We start from the raw sequence: 23,548 nt of genomic DNA on the forward strand, positions 1-23,548 counted from the left end.
AACAGAACAGGAAGAAGGACTGAAGTACACTGCTGAGGGGAGCAGCGTGTGAGACAGAATAGGTCTGCTTCGCCATGTGGGTTTCTCTCTGACTGGCCTGGGATAGAGCTTGTGCTGCAGAGGCTGCAGATTGCGTCACAGTATAGTGCTTAACCCCTTGCACCACCAGGGAGGCCCAGATTCGCTATTTTAAGTATATTTAAAATGCTGTACTTTTCCTTATTAAAATTAATTAATGGTAATTTTGTTTGAGAAAATGACATGCAGTGAGGCTTTATATGTGCAACATGAAGAGGAAAATAATATTTCAGGTCACTGTTTTCTATTAAACAATCAAAAATATGATAAAATAAGACTGCATCAGTAACTGATCCTGAACTTTTTCTAACCTATATTTATGCTGTATATATGTCTATATATATATATATATATATATATATATATAAAACTCTTAAATTTCTTAAAAATATTACTTAACTAGGGGCTCCCTGGTGGCGCAAGGGGTTAAGTCTCAGTGCTCCCAAACTATTGGCAGCCACTGCAGCACAAATTTGATCCCCGACCAGACAGCTGATCCATATGGCGCAGCAGACCTCTCCTGCCTCGCCCACTGCTCCCCTGGGCAGTGTACTTCAGTAGATATCCTTGTTCTGCTCCCTTCTCTGTCCCTGGTTAATCCTCTCACACACACCCCCACACCTCTGGCCTATACCCAAGCTCCTGTATGCATACATTAAAAAAAAAATCTTTAAAAATATTACTAATCGACAATTACATACTAACATGTGTCAGGAATGCCTATCTCTGAAATGAATGCATCTGAGTATTTGTGTGACCAGGTCAACCATTTATAAATTTTATTGGGTTTCATCTTCAGAAAGCCAGCTGGATCATATCTGATAAAACTTGTTGATATCCTAATAGTTACAAAACAATGACCCCCTTAAATCTATGTCATTAATTAATAAACAGTTCTCAGAGAAGTGATAGCCATTTTGAAGACAAAATTAGTATTTCATACTATTATATACCACATAAAATTAGCATAAGAAAATGAGAAGTCAGAAAAGAAATACAAATATTAAAGTAAAAGGGGATATGTATAATATTTTCATAATCTTTCAATAGAGAGATTTTTCTTAGGAAGTCCAAATGCGATGAACAATCTAGACATACATGAACCATGCTCATTTGTAATTGTAAAACATATTCATAGAAATAAATGAAAACAAAAAGAAATAATCCTTGAAAAATATATTTAAAGCCAAATATTTGGGGTTTTTTGCAACTTGTTTTTCAGTATGTCCTGTGAAATATGAAATGCAACCAAATGAGAGATAATATCAATTTTGTGAAGATCCTTTAATGTGTCTATAAAGGCTCCCCCATTCATTCAGTTTCTCGAAGTCCAAAATCAGACAGTCATCCTTTATCCCATCCTGTCTTTACCACCAATACCCAAATGATCCACTCTATTGCCTTTCTATACCTCTGCAAAATCGTCATGGACTTGAACCATTTTCTGATATTTACGTCTCAAACACTTCAGCAGCCTCAAGTGTGATCTAGTGTATTCACTCTCAGAATCCAATCTATTCTCCAGCAGTAACTGCCAGAATGATCTTGTTAAAATGTAAATCAGAGATAGAAAGGAATTAAATTTGGGCAGAAAATATATAACTATGCTAAATACAGTACAGGGAAAGTTTTAATTGAAGAGACATCTGTGTTTAAACACTGTGAATGAGCCTTTATAAGAGAAATAGTTTGAAATGCAAAGAAGAAAATTCGTTACTGCATCTTCAGGTCCCATATATGCTGGAGGATTTTTTCCTTTTCTTCTTCTTCTCAAGCATCTGGATATTAAACCATTCTTGGCAAAGGATGTGAATACGTAGACAAAGAGACAGTATTAAATTCCTTTTTCCCTCTGTTCTTCTCAAGCAGTGAAATGATTTGAATTTCTATAGTAAAAAATATGTTCTAGTCTTGTTACTGTGGTAATAGTGATAGACTATGTAAGAAATAATGATTGAATATATGTACAATTTTGTGATTTTATGCTGAATTTTTAGTCTACAGAACATTTACACACTGTGAAAGATTTTGATTTCAGCTTTTCCCCATCACTTTGATCTAGGCTTCCTCATCTCAATATATATATAACACTACACATCTAGTGGTATCAAAAATTTGTCATTAGCTATTGATAGATCTCTTTCTCATACCATATATCTGAGCCAATTTTAACAGTATAAGCATTTTATTAGTGTGTCAGCTACCACCCAAACCCACACCACTACCACACTCACTTTATTTTGAAATACAATCTCCTACAGGCCTACTGGCATTTATACTCCATACCCCAGACATATTTTCTCATAGCATTTATCATTATGTAGGTAGTATCACGTTATGAAGTCTGGGATAGTATGCTATATGAAAATATACAATAATGAATTACATTACTTATTTTCTTATTTTTTGATCCACCTCTTCCTACTCAATTAAATAGGACTATTCCTGTGGAGAGTGCTCTCACTAAATTCTCCAATAGAGCTGGCACCAAAGTGGGTTTTTAAAATACAATCATGATAGATCATTAGAGAATTATACATTAAAACAATGAGATAACTCTACCTACTTATCAGGATGGTTTAATCTAAAAAACTACTAAAAATATTGTTGTGGAGGATGTGGCTAAACAAAAACTCTCATTCTTGGTTGGTAGTAATGCAAAACAGGATGGCCACCGTTAAAGACAGACTAGCTATTTCTTAGAAAAAAAATATATTTTCACCATATGATCCAGCTATTGTGCCTCTTGGTAGTCACTCAAAAGAGTTGAAAATTATATTTACATTTAAATGCGAGTCTCTGTAAGTATTGTCTATTTTCCCCACAAGAATGGAAGTTCCACAAGGGCAGATATGTGCTGATTTTATCCATTATTGTATCTCTCTCTTACTGTCTCTGGGGCTCTCTCCACAAACATACACACACACAATACACATGTACTCACTGCAAGGCAGGTATTGATTCAGATAGGAAAAGGATTATATAGGGAGTTATAAATATTTTCTATTTAACATGATTTCACAAATTTATGATAGCACACTTCAGGAATTTTCCAAATTTAGTATATTGTCTTTAAAGTTTAATTAAATTATACATAACATTATATAAGTTTCAGCTGCACTATCTAATGATCTGATATTTGAATATACTGTGAGATAATTACCATTATATGTCTAGTTAACATCCAACATCTCACACAGTTACAATTTTTTTTTCTTGTGATCAGAACTTTTAGATCTAGATTTTAGGAATTTTTAAGTATGTCATAGAGTATTATTAATAATCGCACTAGGCTACATATTATATCCCTGAGGCTTATTTATTAACTGGAAGTTTGCTTCCCTTTTAAACATCTTTTGCTGATTTTGCCATTAAGTTTCTATACTTTAAAGAATGTATAGTATCAAAAATAATTATTAGAAAATCTCTAATCAATATATTTATTATTGATCATATTAATATTTTATTGGTAAAATATGTGATAATAAAAGGCAAAAAGCATAGTTTTAAATTTCAGCATCACAACTTTCCCATTAAATATTATGTAGCAAATTTTAGTTTTCTGAATTCCATTTTTTTTTTTTAGATTTATTTATGCATACAAGAACTGGGGAACAGGCCAGAAGTGTGGGGGGTGAAAGTATTCACCAGAGACAGTGGGTTACAAAACAGGTAGACTGACTGAAATATACTGCTGTGGGGAGCAGCGAGCAAGTCAGGAGAGGTCTGCTGTGCCATGTGGGTATCTCCCTGGCTGGGGATCGAACTCATGATGCAGTGGCCGTGGGTAGCTTCACAGATTGCATCTTAACTGCTTGTGCCATCAGGGAGGCCCTGAATCCCCTATTTTTTATTTAAAATAGCTGTGCAGGGCCTCCCTAGTGGCGCAAGGGGTTAAGCACCACACTATGAAGCAATCCGCAGCCTCTGCAGCACAAGTTCAATACCCAGCTGGCCAGGGAGCAACCCACATGGCGCCGCAGACCTCTCCTATCTCACCCGCTGATCCCTTCAGCAATGTATTTCACTCAATCTGCCTGTTCTACTCTCCACTCCATCTCTGGTGAATCCTCTCACCACCCGCATCTCTGGCCTGTACACCAGGTTTTGTATGCATAAATAAATCTTTAAAAAAATTAAAAAATAAAATAAAATAGCTGTGTAAGTTGAGCTTGTTATAAGCTTAAATGGGATAATATTTATTGCTAGTATATATAATATCCAATAATATTAACACAAATCACTATGATCATTATCATACCATTATTGGACATTTAGGTATTACATATTTTTACATATATGAATAATGCAATGGCATCATCATATATACATTTGGACATTTGAATTATGGCTGAAATACAGTTGAAAAGTTTGAAGAAGAGACACTTTTGAAATCTGATTCATGTCTGACAGGTGGTTAGGGGTCAATTCCCATTTGATACTCTGAATTTCCTCTCACATCTCCAAGGCAGGGAGAACCTTTCTGGAAGTCTAGGAGCAACTTTGCCCTCCTGGACCAATTAGGAAGCACTCTCAAGTCCTGTCCTACCTACCTACATCAAGAGAGCCCACCTCCTTAAGGATGGGCAGTGTTTTCATCTGCAAAATGAGAAGAATCGTAGTATATAAGACCACATGGGAATGCTGTGCAAATTCAAGTCAATAGTCTATATAAAGTTTAGCACAGATCCCACTTACAGCAAACATGCAATACAGTTTATCTATTGTCATTTGTTCAATGTTAGATTGAAAACTATCTAACAGGAAATGTAAGCTTGCTACTAATACTGTCCTCCTCTCTACACATATATTTATATATAACAACAATATACAGCCAATATAAATGCATATTAGATAGCATAAGATGAAAATCTATATATAAATCATATATATTTATTATATACATGCAAATATATTAGATATATAATGTATAAAAGGATAAAATATAAAATTTAATATAATTGTTGTATATTACATTTATGTGTATATATAGTGAGAATCTATAAAAGACTAACCAAATCACTTTAACGCTATAGAAACAAAATTAGAATTTTTTTACTATATAACTGAATGAAAATGTAATTGTCTTATAAATTCAGTTTGCATGTGTCAGATCTGAATTATCTAATCTGAATTTGAGTATTTTAATCCGAAATATCTATGAAACTGGATATTCATATTTCTACAGACTGATATTCCAGGCTGAGAATTACTTTAGTTCAAAGCTATTTATGCATAGTTTAAAGATCAGTTAATCCACTATATGCATTTGTTTGATTTTCAGTAGTTTTTTCACTTAAATAGAATATCCCGGAACTCTCAGAAGTTTACTGGATTACTCATAACTCATATTTGTGTGAGAACATGATTTTGACATAGAAGTATAGATTTGAATTAAGTTGCCCAACCAAGGGAAAAAGTTTTTATTCATGGGAGCATATTTATAACAGCTAATTTACACACATTTTGACTGAGGTTCTTTTTGACTATGTGAATTACTCTATATTGTCCTCATGATTTTTACTTAGTGTTAGAGCTGGTAATGGCAAGTTCCTCTGGTTGTAAAACACACTGTTATGTTTTATGGAATAAATTAGGCATTTACATTTAGTAAGGGTCTGAAAAGCTTATATGCATGGAAGGTTACACAATACAGTTTCCATCCTACTAGAAAATATTAAAAAAAATGATAATGTGTAGTGTCTTTTTGATCACCATAAATTAATAGTTTTTAGAGTGAATAGAAAAGACAATGATGATGTTTGCCTAAGACATTACAATATTAATCATGTTAATACAGACATTCTAGAAGTTAAAGAGAAACTAACATTTTATAATTTACAAAGAATCCAAGTTTCTGTGGTTAAACTTATAGTGTATCAAAAGGAAGTAAGGTAGAAAAAGAAAAATGGTATTACAAAATTAAACAAAATATCTCTTTTTAAGTATGGATTCAAAATAGCATATTGTTTAAGGAAAGACTCTCTGGAAGTCATCCCACACACAGCTCCTCTTCTCCCCACCCAATAGGTTCCGAGACATTTATAAGTATATTGGCATATTTTTCCCAAGTCAGAAATAAAACAGAAATAACAATAAAGGCATATTGTAACAATATAAATTATAGTGATTATTAGCATCACTTATTTGTGTTATTTATCAGTACCAGGGACTGTCTAATATCAATTCTCTAATTTAATACTTATGACAATCACAAAATTTTATAATAAACTATTTTACTGTATTGGAAACTTATGCTTGAAGAATTTTAATAATTACTTCAAGTACATTATTAATGTATCTTATACCAGGAATTGAGTGCAGTTGATGAAGGATGAAAACTTTGAGTCATATAAATTTATGCTCTAGAGAAATGGATGATAAATGATGGCTCATGGCCGGCCACCTATACTAGCAGTTTTATGGGCACACAGCCATAACTTTAAAAATCCATATAGAGGAAACTTCATTCTGTGGATGAAAACTTAGTGTGCATTCACAGCCTGAGACTGAAAGGCTTAGCACAAAGAAATCACTTGGCTTCTAGTTGCTCAACAGAGACTCCACAAGTTCCTTGATATGAAAAACACAGAAATCTACAAATCAGACTGGAGAAGCCAGCCTGAGCAGGCTAGACATTCAACAGAAATCCCCAGAAGATGTCTGACAGCAGCAGCTGAGCAGGGAACAACAGTCAATAGAAATAGATACAGGTATTACATGAATCTCATTGGCGGGTAGAACATTGAAACACTAATTAAAAATATACTCACAGATGTGAAACACAAGATCTGGGCCAGCAAATCACGGCTCATGACTAGTTGGTCTACTATTTTATAAATACAGTTCTACTGGAAAATAGCCAAATCTAATCATTTACACATAAATATTAAGTCAGTTTTTTCTCATTTTTAATGTCTTTAAAATATAATCGTTGGGCATCTCCTGGTGGCGCAGCGGTTGAGCACTCAGCTGCAAAGCTGCCCGCATCCTCTGCAGCACCAGTTCAATCCCTGGCTGCCGGCAAGGGTCCCACATGGCACGACAGACCTCTCCTGCTGCACCCACTGCTCCCTTCAGTGGTATATTTCATCAGTCTGCCTGTTCTGTTCCCCACTCTGACTCTGGTGAATTCTCTCACCCTCTTGCACTTCTGACTGTACCCAGTGCTTGTATAAATAAATAAATAAATAAATAAATCATATATATATATATATATATATATATATGTAATTGTCTGCTTAAACAAAAATAAAACTATTAAGAGACAAGTTTTCCATGAAGCTTGTTTTCCAATTTTCAAGTGGACTGAAATATGGTTTTATTTAACTATCATAAATTAATGGTATTCATTAATATCACACTTTGTTTTTGATTTAAAAAATCTATATGATGGAGAGGCCTCCCTGGTGGTGCAGGTGGTTGAGCGCTGCACTGTGAAGCTGTCCACAGCCTCTGCATTGCCGATTTGATCCCCGCCAGCCTCGGAGCAACCCACATGGCAAGCAGACCTCTCCTGTCTTGCCCGCTACTCCCCACAGCAGTGTATTTCATCAGTCTGCCTGTTCTGCTCCCCGCACTGTCTCCGGTGAATCCCCTCACCCTTCCGTGCATCTGGCTTTTGTATACATAAAATAAATCTTCAAAAAAAATCTATATGATGGAATGACAACACATGAAGAAGTAAAATAAAGGTCAATAGCAGTAAAGATAACAGGCCACAGCCAGTGCTGTGTACTCTACTATCTTCAGTAAGGTAAAATGGTATAAAGTTAGTTAATGGACTTCTGTGATAAAGTAAGAATGGATATTTGAAATCCATAATGAAATCTAAATAATACCTTAAAAATTAAAAAGATAATTATAATACAAAATTGGAAATGAATAAAGAAATCACATAGGACAAATATAAAAATAGTAATATGAAAGACTTTGAGACCTACTTAAGCTCAATTCTCAGCATTTTTTTCTATAATAAACTTAGATGTGGCATTCTTTCTGTAACCTACCTAATAAGAAACTTGATTTTCAACACACCATTTTGGAAATTTCTTCCTCATTATTTCTTCAATGATTGGTCTGTCCTATTCAAATTCTTCTTTTGTGCAACAGTAATTACATTTTTGTTAGTCTTTTCATTTCTCTCTCTCTCTCATTGTGTGCATGTGCATGTGTTTGTGCATGTGTGTGTGTGTATGTGTGTGATATTTCCTCTGCATTTTCTATACAGTTGCCTGACTCTATTCTTCATTCTGAATATTTTCGCATTTTATTCTCGGTTATCTGCTATTAAAACTATTGCACTCATAATCTTTAAGTTTTTGTTGTTGTTAGAATCCCTATTTGGTTCTCCTTTATAAATTATGCTGATATTTGTTCTTTTATATCCTTGGATTTATTTATCATAATTATTATATGTTAATGTTCCTGTCTGAAAATTCCTTTTTAAAATAACTCCCATCTCTCTACATTTTGATTTTTATTTTTTTGGTAGACAAGTTTATTTTCTTCTATAATTGTTTGTTTCTTATTGAATTACTGACTTCATTTATACAAAACACAGAATTTGAGGTTCTGGGTGTCATCTTCCTTCAGAGAGGATTTCCTGTGGCAGACAGCTATTCTCTGTATCATAGCAATTCATCTCCCTTTTCCCAGCTGGAGACTAAGATGATGTGAAGCCAAGCTTTAGTCTTTGTTTCTGTGCTATTCATGTTTCCTGCTTCATTCTGACTGGGACCTCTCACAGTGCCAGTTAATAGTGTGGAAAATTTACAAGGTATTCATTTCAAGTGTGTCCTCAAAGTCCCGTGAGCCTATAAAAATCTCTGCTCAGCTTCTCAGCCTACTGTCACTGCTTTTGCTACATGAACCATGAATCACCTCAAAGGGAAAAGTGTCTTCAAACACTCAAGATTTTCACTTGCAATCTGCTCTAATCCAAGATTACAGTGTCCTCACTGCCCCACCATTTTCCCCGCCATAGTAGTGTAATTGGCTTCACAATAAGATATTTACACTTTAAGATTCTTAATAGGCAAAGTTGTTCTGATGCTGAGTAAATATTACCAGAACCAGATCCTTATCAAAGGTCAGACCAATACCAGAATGTGATTTGCTAGTTACCACTCAAATGTTAATGTCTCTCAAAAATCAGAGAAAGTGTCGATTTTCATGGACTGAAGTTTTTAATTTTTAAATGATAAGATAGTTCTAAAAAAAAAAAAAAAAAAAACAGGTCTTCAGAGATCAAGGTAAAAAAAAGTACTCAAGGTCTATTTGTAAAGGGTCTATAGATGAGGATACCCAAAACACAAATATACACTCACAGAATGTAATACCAAAGCCTAACTGGAATTGAAGGACATGTTCTCCAGATATTGAAGAAAAAAATTATGGAAAAATCAATAACTAGAACATTAGCATTCAATAGGCAGTGATTCATAACTAATTCATTTCACCATCTCATCTATATTTCACTGACGTGAACAAATAGAAATGTATGGTTTGTAATAAATAAGTTATGGATATGCCTTATGTTTAATATATGTAACCTTGATTTCATGCAATTTCTTGAAGATCCAATAATGCTGACTTTTATGATTTATAACTTTTTTCTAACTTTTAGTGGTCAAAGGTAATTTAGATAACTTTCAAATGTGTTTTTCTCAATATAACCCAGATACAATAAAGCCATTATTAAATTTTGTGAATTTTCCTTCTAGTTAGGGTCATTGATAAGAAAATTTGTCCACTTAAGACATATTCCTCACGCCTCCCATCACAACAGGATATATCTTATTCCCTTAATGTTTCTGACCTAACACCTAAATAAAGTTATCCACCGCTAAAAAAGTAAGGGTTTATTACAGACTTGCTGTAGAACTGAACCACATGAACAGAGTTTAAGTACACAGCTTATTTTTGTCTTAATATTTCATACAGTGAAGAGGAGGGAGACAATCAGAGCTCAAGGGAGCTCAAGGGAGAGGGAACAAATCAGAGTTAAAGACAGAAACTAAGAGGGCAAGTATTCTAAAAGAAAAGGGAAGACCTAAATCTACCTAAGCTGATAAAAGGTTAAAGTAAACTTGGTTATGTTCTAAAGTTACATAGTTTGACTTTTTAAATTCTATATGGGACTTACTTGTATTCTTTCATTGCTTTTCCTTTAATGGCAGCATGGGTTTATGGTTTGGAACCTTGGGGGAGAAAGAAAGAGTCAATATTCTGTGTTGCTTTTAAGTGAATTATTCAGAAGAATATCTGTCTGGGATGTTATAACAAAACTACTGTACACCCCATGGTTGAAGAAGCAAACACTGATTTCTCACAGTTCTAGATGCCAAGAAGCCCAAGATTAAGGTCCCAGCATATCTAGTGTCTGGTGAGGTCCTGCTTCCTGTTCAGAAGCCATCATCCTCTTTCATGGTGACAGGAGGGGAGGGGAGCTCATTAGGGCCTCTTTGATAAGGGCCAAATCACATTAGTGAAGACTCTGCCTTCATGACCTGATCACCACCCAAAGGCGATATCTTTGAATATCATCATACTGGGGATTAGGTTTCAACATAGGAAATTTGGGGGGAACAAAACCATTCAGTGTCTAGCATTCTGCCCCAGCTCCCCAAAATCCATGTATTTTCCCCATGCAAAATTGCATTCATTCCTCCACAAAGGCCCAAAGTGTTAACTTATCCCAGCACCAGCTCAAAAGTTTAAAACCCAAAGTCTCCCCTAAATCAGATATGGGTGAAACAAAAAGTATGATGCATCCTAAGGCAAACTGCTATGGATCTGTGACTGTGAAACCAAACAAGGTACATGCCTTAAACCATAAAGAGAAACCAGGCATGGAAAGATATTTTGTCCCAAAATAGAGACACAGAGAAGAAAAAAGGAGTGATTAGTTCCCAGGTAAAACTAAAACCTAATGGGGCAAAGGACATTAAGCCTTAAACTCCAGATAATCCTTATGGGCTAGATGCTCTGCCTGGGTCCAACTGGGGAAAGGGTGCTCAGTGACCCATCCTTTGAAATATATAGAGTAGACATCAACCTGGAGTCCCTGCATTCTGTTCATTGATGATTTTGGCACCCTGTGCAACTGCAAAAGCTAGCTACCTGTACAGCTCTGAGGGGAGGCCACCAAGGCCTGGGCCACGCCACACTGGGACCCACTGGAACCACACCTGGGACAGTTGAGGGCTGTGGAGCCAGAGGTGCGACACAGTGTGACAAAAAACATTCAGTCCACAGCAGAGACCATTCTCTTGCTGATAACTTGCTTGAATAAAGGAACAGTCCCCTTTAAATAGACACAGTAAGACCATATGTAATTCATGATTAACTAGGATATCTATAGAAGAATGTCAATCACTTGAAAATGGTATGAACTAGTGTTACAAATTACGTCTCTCTAAGTGAAGTTATGTATTTGTTAGAAAGGATTTATTTGTTTAAAGAATACACACATATATGCAGACACTATGCAGAGCTCCTAATGATCCACTTCATTCTTATTATTTTTAAAGATTTATTTATTTATGCATACAAGGACTGAGATTTAGGCCAGAGGCACGGGGTGGGGGTGAGAGGATTCACCAGAGACAGAATGAGGAGTAGACAGGCAGACTGACTGAAATACACTGCTGAAGGGAGCAGCGGGGAGACAGGAAAGGTCTGCTGTGCCATGTGGGTAGCTCCCTGACCGGGGCTCAAACTTGTGCTGCAGAGGCTGCGGACAGCTTCACAGTGCTGTGCTTAACCCCTTGTGCCACCAGGGAGGTGTGATCTACTTCATTCTTATGAATTTTCAAAATCAATAGTGGTATTTTAGGGACCATGGGAAATAGGCTTTTAGTATAAGTTTTATGCTTATTTGGCTAGGAATTACACTGTATTTACTGTTAGCTCTAGCTACAGGTTTAGGAGGTTAAAATTTGTTCTGCTGGGATTTTTTGTTTTTATTTTGGCTCCACTGTTATCTTGGGCTTGCCTTCAGGTTTGGTCTATATCCTTTACTAAGTCTGTGCCTCTGAGTTGACCCTTTCACCCATTTTTCTTCAGTCTCTCTCTCTCTTTTTATTTTTTTAAATTTTATATATTTGTTACATCATTTTTCATTTTTGCACAATGTATGCATTTTCATCTTGGTTATAGTCCCGACCCTAATCCCACTCCCACTCCCACAGTGTGTCTCTGGTTTATAGTTGCTTGTTGATTTTGATTTTTACTTTATTATAATTAGTCTTTTTCCTGGTCCCTTATTTAGGTTTTCTAAATTCCTGCTATCATGCCCTTGTGGGCATGCCTTTGTGAAGGGGAAGAGAATGCTTTTAGCATTTTTCAAAATGTTTATATTTCCCCTTCCCTGTTGGTAGCAGGAGGGGATTTTTCTCTGATCTTTACTGCGAAAACCTGATGGAATCCCAAGAGGGAAAACTTCAAAAGCTCAGGCAATCCCTGAGACTGGTCTTCCTGAACTTTTATATCTTAAGCTAGTCTATACTAGTCTCTGGAGTTTGCCAATTACCCATTAACTGTTACTACTACCACTGGCTCCAGTGGCTACTTCTGTTTTTGGTAAGGGATAATTCTTTTTTTTTGTTTTTTAGATTTATTTTTATTTATTTATGCATACAAGAGCTGGCGTGTAGGTGAGAAGTGCGGGTGGTGAGGATTCACCAGAGACAGAGTGGGGAGCAGAACAGGAGGATCTACTGTAATACACTGCTGAGGGAACTGGAAGGTCTGCTTTGTCATGTGGGTTAGCTCCCTGGCTGGGGATTGAATTTGAACTCATGTTGCAGTGGCTAGTGATAGCTTGATAATGCTGAGACTTAACCTCTTGTGCCACCAGGGAGGCCCAGTGATAATTCTTTTTTATTGGGCTTTCTTTCCAGGTTTTAGGGCAATAGTTTGCCCTGTGACCTTAATTATCTGATGTATCTAATAGTATTGATGACTACAGTCAGGCAGACAGGAGAGGTCAGTCAGGGAGATGGCAGAGGTCTGCTGTGTCATGTGGGTAGCTTAATGTTTTTTGTTAACAGAAGGAAGGAGAGACAGTTGTTACAATCTTAACATCTGGAAGCTGGAAGCTGAATATTAACTGAGTTGTAGAGCCAATGACACATTAGTGGAAGTGATACAGATTACTCCAAGAAAACATTTTAAGCATCGGCAAACATTTAACAAGTATGTATATTACTCACATTTACCTCATAATTTTTATCAGAAACATGAGTTTAAATCCAAAATTAAATGAAATCAATATAACATCCAAAGATTTGTTTATAAAAATTTTACCTAACTTAGGTAAGTAGATTTTATTCTAACACAAATTTATATGATAGCATTTTACTTAAATATTTAAAATAGGAAAAACTTTTAAATTGCCTTTGTACTTTCAATTTCAGTGGAAAAGGTAGTATATTAAAATTAATGCTATGTTTATAAAATTTCAAAAGAAGTTATATTTATATTCTCTATTATAATCAATTTTAAGAGAAACTTTTTAAAATGCATGAATCATTACGAGAATATATATTTCTAAATATTAAAAATATGATGTCCTTTTTGATGTCCTATATTTTTAGTTTACATATTTAAGAAATGACATATATTCTTTTTTTAAAAGATCTATTCATTTATTTTATACAAGAACTGGGGTACAGGCCAGATGTGTGGGAGGGTGAGAGGATTCACCAGATACAAAGCAGGGAAAAGAACAGGAAGACTGACAAAATATACTGCTGAGGGGAGCAGCGGGTGAGACAGGAGAGGTCTGACACACCATGTGGGACCCTCGCTGGCCGTGATTGAACAGGCACTGCAGAGGCTGTGGACAGCTTCACAGTGTGGCACTCAACTGCCTGCGCCACCAGGGAAGGCCCAAGAAATGACATATATTCATTTTTATCTAGAAGGTTTCTAGTCGTTTTGTTATATTTCTGCCAGTTTTCATAGTATAATTTTATATCAATACTACAGAGCAGATAATCTTAATATTATATGAAAATAAATGGGATTCATAAATTCTGTTATTTTCCCTTTAACACTCAAAACAGACTTATTTCTAGTATCTTTGTAATAAAAATGTTCTACACATAAACCTTTTGGAAATACCTATAAAGCTAATACATATCACAACATCATTCTTTTTCTTTTATTAATCCTTCTACAAATTCTAACAGACTAAAATGAACATCCTGTCTACTCATTAACCCAATGATCTTATGAGAACTTACATCCAGCATAGTGATATGCTTCCTACTGTAGATGATTTTTGCCTGTATATGTTTTCTTAGACATAGAGATGAAAAGTATCCTCTCCCCAAAATATAAGTAAAAATTTCTCAGTTAGCATTTTCTCAGACAATATAACAAAATAAGTGAAACCAGGTTGAAGAACCAATGTTCTACTTATTCTACTTTTTTTTTTATAAAATAGAAACTATACTACCCATTTATATAGTAAATCAACCCATAGGAATTAAGTATGTCTAGGAGATTAAGTTGTCTAGATAGGAGAATTGATTGGACTTGCCATATAAAGTCTTCTTTAGAGTGTTCCCAAACTCAACATTAGGGTATATATTAATATTGTTGATATGATTAGGATACTATGTTAAAGCACATCGAAAATTACAAAGTCATGAAAATAATGGATGCCAACATAATAATCAACTGTTGTGTTGCACTTGCATTTTGTGAATCTGCATTCATTTGATTTTTGAATCGATCTTTAATTAACTACAAAATAATTCACTAGTTCTAGCCATTAATCCTGATGAAATAATGTCTTAACTCCAGGAGCATGGGGATAAATCAATCACCTTCCAATTTAATGACCAGAGGACCAACAACTTTTCAGTTAACAGTGACATTTGCTATACTAGAAATTGTACATGAGATTTATACAACAATTCTTATTCTTAGCACATCCAATGAAAACAGATTATTTTAGAACTAAAATTTTTCCACACTATATACATCAGATTTCAATTTAAATTCATTCTAGACCCATCTATAACTTTTAGATCACTGCTTTTGAGGAGAGGTGATGCAGAAAATCACAGTATTTAAAGAGAAATGTTTTAAGATGACTTTAATTTTAAACTGAAAATCATATATCTTGACAATAGATTCTGGATAGGAAGCTTAGCTCTATAGTGTGGAAATTGTACATTTTTTCTTCTCCTTTTAAGTCAGGATATTTATTTAACTAGCCAATGTAACATGTAGCAAAAATCCTGGCTGCAATTTATTCACAACCATTTGAAGAAGAAGGCTTGATGGATTGATATATTTTGAAATTGTGTACTGAGTTAGAAGAAAACAAATCTGTAAAATATATAAATCTTTTGTCAAGCTTTACAAGTTCAAAACCACTTGAAGCTTTTCTACATCTTGCTGGATGTTTAAATACCTGTGTGATGACATATTGAGGTTAGAGTTCTCGATGAAGCAGTGCTATGTATTTGAAAGCACTTGCATTGATTTTATCACTAGATAGCAGCTATGTGACAATTGATAGATTGTGGGGACCACAGTCCATTAACTCTATATGCTTATACGTTGTCAGCGGACTGTTAAAGTCTCTTTATTTTTTATCTACATGTTTAAAAGTTACTGAAAAAACACACTTTTATTTCACCAATATATGTTATGCTCAATAAATCAATGATATTAATTAACCCAAAGTAGACTTTAATAATATGTATTCAAATTGATTGGTGTGCTTCAGTACTTAATTTTAACCAATAGCATACAACATGTTGATTGCATATAAGAGACAGATGCATTGCTCTTTATTTTCTGTTGAATTTGCAGATCTCAATAAATCATCTTGTTTATTGGCTGTCCTTCTGGACATAGGAGAATTGTTGGTTGATATGCTATTAACAAGTCTCAGAGGCTAAATCCACCTCTTCACCACCCCTTTAAAATGTCAACTAAATCTTTAACACAAAGAAATATTTTTATAATAATATAAAGTTATGAAAGAAATCTAAGGAAACTAAAGGAGCATTCTAAAATTATATTATTAGGAGATTTTGAAAATATTAAGAGTTTTTAAAATGGGACCGCATTTTTTTCTATATCTGAGCCATTAAGTTCTGTGGCCCTTTTGATAATAAATAAACTTGATATAATTAAATCCATGGGATTTAGAGAACAGGTTGTTTAAATTTACATGGTGAAAAGATCTGCACTGAGATTCTAGTACTATTACTTACTAGATGAATTTCTTCATTTTTTCTAATTTTCATGCTATTTGTCAAATAAAAATACTTATAGCTGGGGTCTCCCTGGCGGCTCAAGGGATTAAGTCTCAGCACTATGAAGCTATCCGCAGTCACTGCATCAGGAGTACAATCCCAGGCCAGGGAGCTAACCCAATGGCTCGGCAGACCTCTCCTGTCTCACCCACTGTTCCCTGCAGCAGTGTATTTCAGTCATTCGACCTGTTCTCCTCCCCACTCTGTCTCTGGTGAACCTCCAGCCCCTCTGTCCTGCATAAATAAATAAATCTTTTAAAAATATAAATTTCAGATTTAAAATAAAATCTATTTAAATTATACGTCATGCAATAGTTGAGATATACTTACAGTTTTAAAAAGTACTTTTTAATCTGAAATGCAATTCTAACTGGATGTCCTATATTTTATCTGACAACTTTACTCTAGACCCCATTTTTTTTTCTTCCTCAAAGCTGTCAGGCTTATACATGCCACAAAGTAGTTTTTTTTTTTTTTTTAGAACATTCTTCTCTGTGCCTGAAAAGCTAATTTCTCTGGGTTTTCACATGTAACAAACATTAACATATAAACAATAATTAGGCCTCAAAGTAAACATTTGTGGAAATTCAAAGTACAGTACCAAATAACCATATGCAATTGCTTCAAAAATTAGAAAAGCGGTTTCACTAGTCTGGGACCCCTCCATGGTATCAAACACATAAAAAGGAACACTCGCAAGGAAAAGGAAGTATTGTGTAAGGAAAAAAATCCTTTTGCGACAAGAGTCATTCAATGTAGGCAGAGAATAAGTCAACTGTGGAAGCCTGAATAACAGTCCATCAAATATACCCAGGCCTCGATCTCTGGAAGTAGGGAATGTTACTCTTATGGTAAAAGGGATTTCACAGTTGTGACTGAATTAAAGATATTGAGATGGGGGATTAGCCTGGATTATTCATATAGGTCCATGTAATCACCATGGCCCCAAGAGAGGGGCCAGGAGGGGGCAAAATGACAGAAGAAAGCAATGTGATGAGATGCAGAGATTGGAGAGATGTGATTCAGAGGTGGAGGAAAGGGCAGCAAGTCAAGAACAGGTCATGAGCAATTGATTCTCCCCTCAGAGCCTTCCAAGGAACCAGCCCTACTGACACCTTGATTTTAGCACCATGAACCTTGGCCTCAAGACTGTAAGAGAACAGGTCTGTGTTGATTTAAACGGTTAAATTTGTATCAACCTATTTCAGTGACTACAGGAAATGAAGACACCAGCAAAGTCAAGCACCTGTTTTTTTGTTTTATTTTCCATTACAGCTTTCAAGACAAAGCAGTTCCACAGTTTTTCTGTTGAAAAACAGTATTGTTCAGTCAATTTCAGAGTTTAGAGTTACAAGTTTATCTTATCCAATTAGTAAATTTTCTACTTAAGGTGAATTTGTGTTTATCAGTTTTATCAAAAGGGATCAGGAAGAACAGAAAATTTGCAAGTATTTTCCTACATTCCCAGAGGTGACTTTAATGATGAGGGAATGTCCTTTTGGGAAAAAAAAAAATATGTTTGTCTCATTTGGAGTTCAGTTCACTCCAGTTAAATCTTTTTTTTTTTTTTTAAAGATTTATTTATTTATACAAGCACTGGGTACAGTCAGAAGTGCAGGAGGGTGAGAGAATTTACCAGAGCCAGAGCGGGGAACAGAACAGGCAGATGGACTGAAATACACTGCTGAGGGGAACAGCGGGCAGCAGGAGAGGTCTGCGCGCCATGTGGGACCCTCGCCAGTGGCTGGGGATTGAACTGGCGCTGCAGAGGCTGCGAACAGTATCGCAGCCCAGCGCTCAACCGCTGCACCACCCGGGGAGGCCCTCCAGTTAAGTCTTACTGAATCTACCTTCTGATTACTCTGCGTTCATTTTTTAAATTTTGTGGGACAAGTGGTTTTAACCTTCAACCTGATTTTATGTAACAAGTGTGATTAAATATTTCAAAATCTCTTAAAAAGTAAGCTAAGCCAAAAGCATTAACATTTTTACTTAGCCAATGAAATAGTCATTCATGTTGACTACAGAACATACTTTGAGGAACTCCTTGTAAAATATACAGTTTGTCTATTTCTCTTCAGAAATGAAACACATATAAAAATGCATCTGGTAGCCTCTGTAGTCTGTTGCTAAGAGACAACAAATTATGTAGTTTCTGAATTGGGAAACAAAGAGAATTATTATGTATAAAGCATGTTAGAAAAAGAAGAGTAAAACAAGACAATTGGATTTTTATCAAAGATGAGGACTGCAAACATAACAGCAATGATAAATGCTAGACATAAGAATATGAGCATACTTATGATGACTAATGGGGATAGGGCAGTAACGATAAAACAGGTGATAATCAGAACTGAGAATATTAGAAATCCTTATCTTTTTCAAAATCCAGAGTCATAGGACAGGCTTTGCTTTTTGTTAGGAAGATTATTTACAATGAATCAACGCATTTAAAAAGCACAGTATAACATTGTCAACACACTAATTCTACAGAAATAAATAAAAAATTGGCAACTTTTCCTCCACGTTGGCTCCCAGCACAGCACAGGAAACTCATAAGATAAAAAAATAAAAAATCCCTATTTTGGCTACAAATATTTATATAATTTTAATTTAGTTGTGGGAAGATCATACTAAAACAAAATATAACAAGTACACTACAAATAGGAAGGAAAATAATCATATATGATTTTCCTCTGTAGGTTCCTCTTCCTACAGTTTGGCCCGTAAGTACTGGCTTACCCAAGACTGTCTTATTTCTTCTTTGTATTTTATATACTCTCCAAAGACATCTATTATTAAAAAAAATCAAGAACTGCCATCTCTTTCATCTCACTACATGCTAAACTGTATTTATATATTTAAATACTGGACATCATTTTCCAAATGTTCATGATCACCTCAGACTCAAACTAAAACCATACTTTATCAAGAATTTTTCCTTGTCCTTTATTACTAATTTTGATGAATAAGACTTTTCTTTACTCACCTGTCCAGACTAAGAACTAGAAATCATCCTAGATGCCATCCCTTTTAAATATTTCATCAATTATTAATAATCTATTGTCCCATCTCTATCTCAACTCCATTACTGACAAATTTGTCATCTATATTTAAGGTTATCACAAATCATTCTTGATTAATCTTACTAAGTTATTTTTCTTCACATCATTCTACAGTAATACTGACATTTACTGGCAATGCAAATTCCTTACAAATTCCCCAATGATCACATGATAAAATAGAAATGTTTCAATCAGATATAGGATATAAAAATTCTCATTTAGGAAATACATATGAAATAAAGGAAGGAATCACACAAATAAACAAGGATTAAAAGACTATAAAATGACTTGTGCCATGTGGCAACTATAGGGAGACTATTTTACTTGTACATGTAGGGGAAAAAAAAAAGATCAAAAGTCCTCAAAAAAATTTAGAGCAGTCAGACACACTGGCAGTACATACATCACTGGAAGTTAAGGTCAATGTTGCCCACTGAAAAAGACACACAGAGGGATTTTCAATACAGAAAGTATTTCTGTGAAACAGTCAACCATAAGGCATGGGGGTCAAAATGAGAAGTAACTTGAGCTAATCATAGTCCCTAAAAGAGGAAGGTAAGGACTTGGAAGGGAAACAATATTTAATAGGAGTATATCTAAGAATTCTCTGGAACTGCTGAAACAGTGATCCTGAAATAGGCTGCGGGTCCAGTGGGTGATGTCCAGCCTGCGTGGCCCACTTTCCACTGTTGCTCTAAGAGCTGAACAATTCTGTTTTGCAATTCAGACTTTTCCTTTCTTGCTTTGATAATACAATTCTTGGTAATATAATTCATAAAAATATAACCATGTATTCTGCTTGGTCTGGTTACTTCTATGTACAAGCAACAACAGATCATGCCTACACACAGTTTTTGTGCCTGAGGATTCTGTCACATCTGGAACAATCTCTGTTCTCTGCTCACCCCTCTCTGGCCCTTAACTTGATTGTGCTTATTATAAAAGAGCTTGAGGGAACCTTGTGCCCCTTCACATGTTGACTTCCTCTGTGTTGGCTCCCAGCACAGCACAGGAAACTCAAAAGATATATCTAGAAGATTTTGGGACCAAATATTTGTCTTTTCATAAGAAAGACTTGAGGCCACAACTTCTAACTGTTGTATCCTGTGATAAGGACCCAAAAGGTTCCAAGACTCCACATTCTCCATTATAGGTTATGGGCAAGAGGCAGCAACAGCAGAGCTTTTTCCTCAATCAATTGCAACTTGCAGGCAGCATATGTTTAGCTATTTACATTGCTATTTCAGGATTTTGATTAAAGTGAAAAGAAGCAACAAAAACAAACCTTATAAAATTACCATAATGCTCCCCCTTCATTACAGCCAGCGCATGTGTACTCTGCCTTCTGTGAAGCAGTCAACCAAAGTTAGCCAAATATTTGGCAAGGATAGTTCAATAATGTAAAAATATTAATGTCTCCAAATCAGTCTGTAATCTAGCAAAAATCCCAATATCTTATAGGATTTTTCCAAGAACATGACTGTAAAATTTAAGAGGTCAATATAAAAAAGAAATGAAAAGAATATACTAAAATGGTTAACCTTAAAACATTTTGTTACTTACTATAAAACTATTGTATATAAATTGTGGTGTGATTTATAGATAAAATATAGATCAGAATGGAAACTCCAGAGAGAGAAAACACATAAAATGAGCATTGCTATATAGCATGATAATAATGTAACCCTTTAAAATAATAGTGTAGGAACAATGTCTTAGATATCCAAAGGATATGAAAGTGATAATAAGACCTAAATCAAAATTTAATTCCAGATAAACTAAACAAAATTTCAATTCCAGTAAACTAAAAGCTTAAAACTAAAATCAGGAGAATAAATTATAAAATATCTTCATGATTTCAATTTTATAAATAACAGAACTTCTATAAAAACAAGATAAAAACAACACAAAGCTAAACGTCAATAATTTTGATTGTTCTGAAACTGGTAATTTCCTTTGATAGTGTGAAGATAAAAGCATTATTTGAAAGAAATTTGAAAAGCTTAACAATCAAAGAGTAACATTCAAAATATACAAGAACTGCATATTAGTAAGAGAAAATCAACATTCAGGCAAATGTTATTTGAAGAAAGAAATCGGTGCAGAAAAGGAAGCATGACTGGCAATAGGTTGTCTTATTAGCAATGGGGGAAATGTAAATTTTGAAAACATTAAGATGCAAGTTTTTTTTTTCTTTAGACTTGCAGAAAGTGAGAAATTCATAATTACCAACTGTTGGCATAGATAAGAAGCAAAAAATATATATATGCTTTCTAGTGGGACCATATAATCACAAAAACAATCTGAAAAATATTTTGTATAATCTTATCAAGATGAAAACACACAAGCCCCAAGCACCAGATGCTGATGAAAAAATTTTGCAGAAATTTTTTACAATGCAAGAGGGATGTACAAAAATGTATATAAGCAGTGTTGTTTATAATATCAAATAGCTAGAAATAAATGCTTATTGACCAGAGTATGAATAACTATTAATAGAATATAGTCAAGGGCCTCCCCTGGTGGCACAGTGGTTGAGCGCTGGGCTGCAAAGCTGCCCGCAGCCTCTGCAGTGCCCATTCGATTCCTGGCCGCTGGCAAGGGTCCCATATGGCGAGAGAGACCTCCCCTGCCGCACCCGCTGCTCCCCTCAGCTGTGTATTTCATCAGTCTGTCTGTATTGTTCCCCACTCTGGCTCTGGTGAATTCTCTCACCCTCCCGTGCTTCTGACTATACCCAGTGCTTGTATAAATAAATAAATAAATCTTTGAAAAAATAGAATATAGTCATGCATGGGTGATTATCTATGAGGGACGATGAATACACACCAATTAATGCTGCTAAGCTCAACAAGCAACTATAAACCAGAGACACACTACAGGGGGAGGGGAGGAGGTATTAGGGTCAAAATAAGGGGGTTGGGAATTGTATGGGGACTATAACCAAGATGAAAATGCATACATTGTGCAAAAATGAAAAGTGATGTAAAATATATAAAATGAAATTTAAAAAAGCACAATATAGTGTGAAAAGGTCAATATAAGTGAGTTTTACTTACTACATAAAGATGCCATTTGTAAAACTGAAAAACAGGCACAATCAAAAATATATCATTTAGGAATAAATGCATTAATGATGAAACTATAGAGAAAAGTGCTTTCTGGTGAGCAACTGCATTTAACAAAAGTCAGGAAGAGGAGAAATGTAGGAGTACACAGATTCTTGACTTCTAAATCATAATTTGAGTGGTAACTCAGGATATAAATTTTATAATTTATATTTTACAACACATATATTATGCATATTGCTTTGATGGTTGAAATAATAGAATGTATTTAAATCTTAATACACTTCTATTGTATAATTATTTTTTTAACATTAGAGAATATTAATGTCAGTACTACATAGGATTATCTCAAAAGATTAAAAATCAAGATCATAGGATTATCTCAATAGATACCAGACTAAATTCAATACTCATTTATAATAAAAACAATTAGAAACTCAGGTTTACAGAAACTATAATTCTTGGCCCAGGTATACACACTGATAAATAGATTTGAAAAGTTCTAGAAACTCACTTTCCTTGATCTCCTGTGATAGTATTGCAGTGTTTCATCTTCCCATCCTTTTTACAGTCTTTTCAAAAAAGTTTTTTAAAAAGAGGCCATATGGGTCATTTTTCTTAGGAATATCACTTAGATATTTGATGTAATGGGAAGGTGCATGGATTAAGAGAACACAGAAGAATTTCATTTGTAATGGACAGAGGCGTTATAGTGTCAAAATGGCAAAAAGAGTCAAATTGATCTGAGAAATCTTTTAAGTAAAGAGATTAACTCAGCCCAGAACTTCAAGGTGCTGTACCACAGGAGGACAAGGAGATTTTCACCAGCATTGCCTCAGACTATTTGTTTAAGAAAAGACTAAATGTTTAAGAAAAACTTATTTTGGAATGGGGTCTTTATATGCTCTGAGAGTCCAACAATGAGCTTTGGATTTTCATGCTTAACAACAAATAAACTGATAAAGAGAACTTATACGTTTCTGTAGACAAATACATGACTTTCATGAGACTGTCAAAGGGACTGGCAGTGGGCATTTACCAGGCATATGGC

General features: G+C 34.8%; 1 long non-coding RNA gene across 1 annotated transcript in view; it reads left to right on the top strand.

Moving 5' to 3' along the window:
- LOC129145032 (uncharacterized) overlaps window positions 1-23,548 on the top strand; it is a 73,897-nt gene that overhangs the window by 38,481 nt on the left and 11,868 nt on the right. The gene's annotated exons all lie outside the window — the stretch shown is intronic.

The sequence above is a fragment of the Talpa occidentalis genome, unplaced genomic scaffold (assembly GCF_014898055.3).
Source record: "Talpa occidentalis isolate TD23 unplaced genomic scaffold, MPIMG_talOcc4v2.1 talOcc4.8, whole genome shotgun sequence".
Taxonomy (NCBI): domain Eukaryota; kingdom Metazoa; phylum Chordata; class Mammalia; order Eulipotyphla; family Talpidae; genus Talpa; species Talpa occidentalis.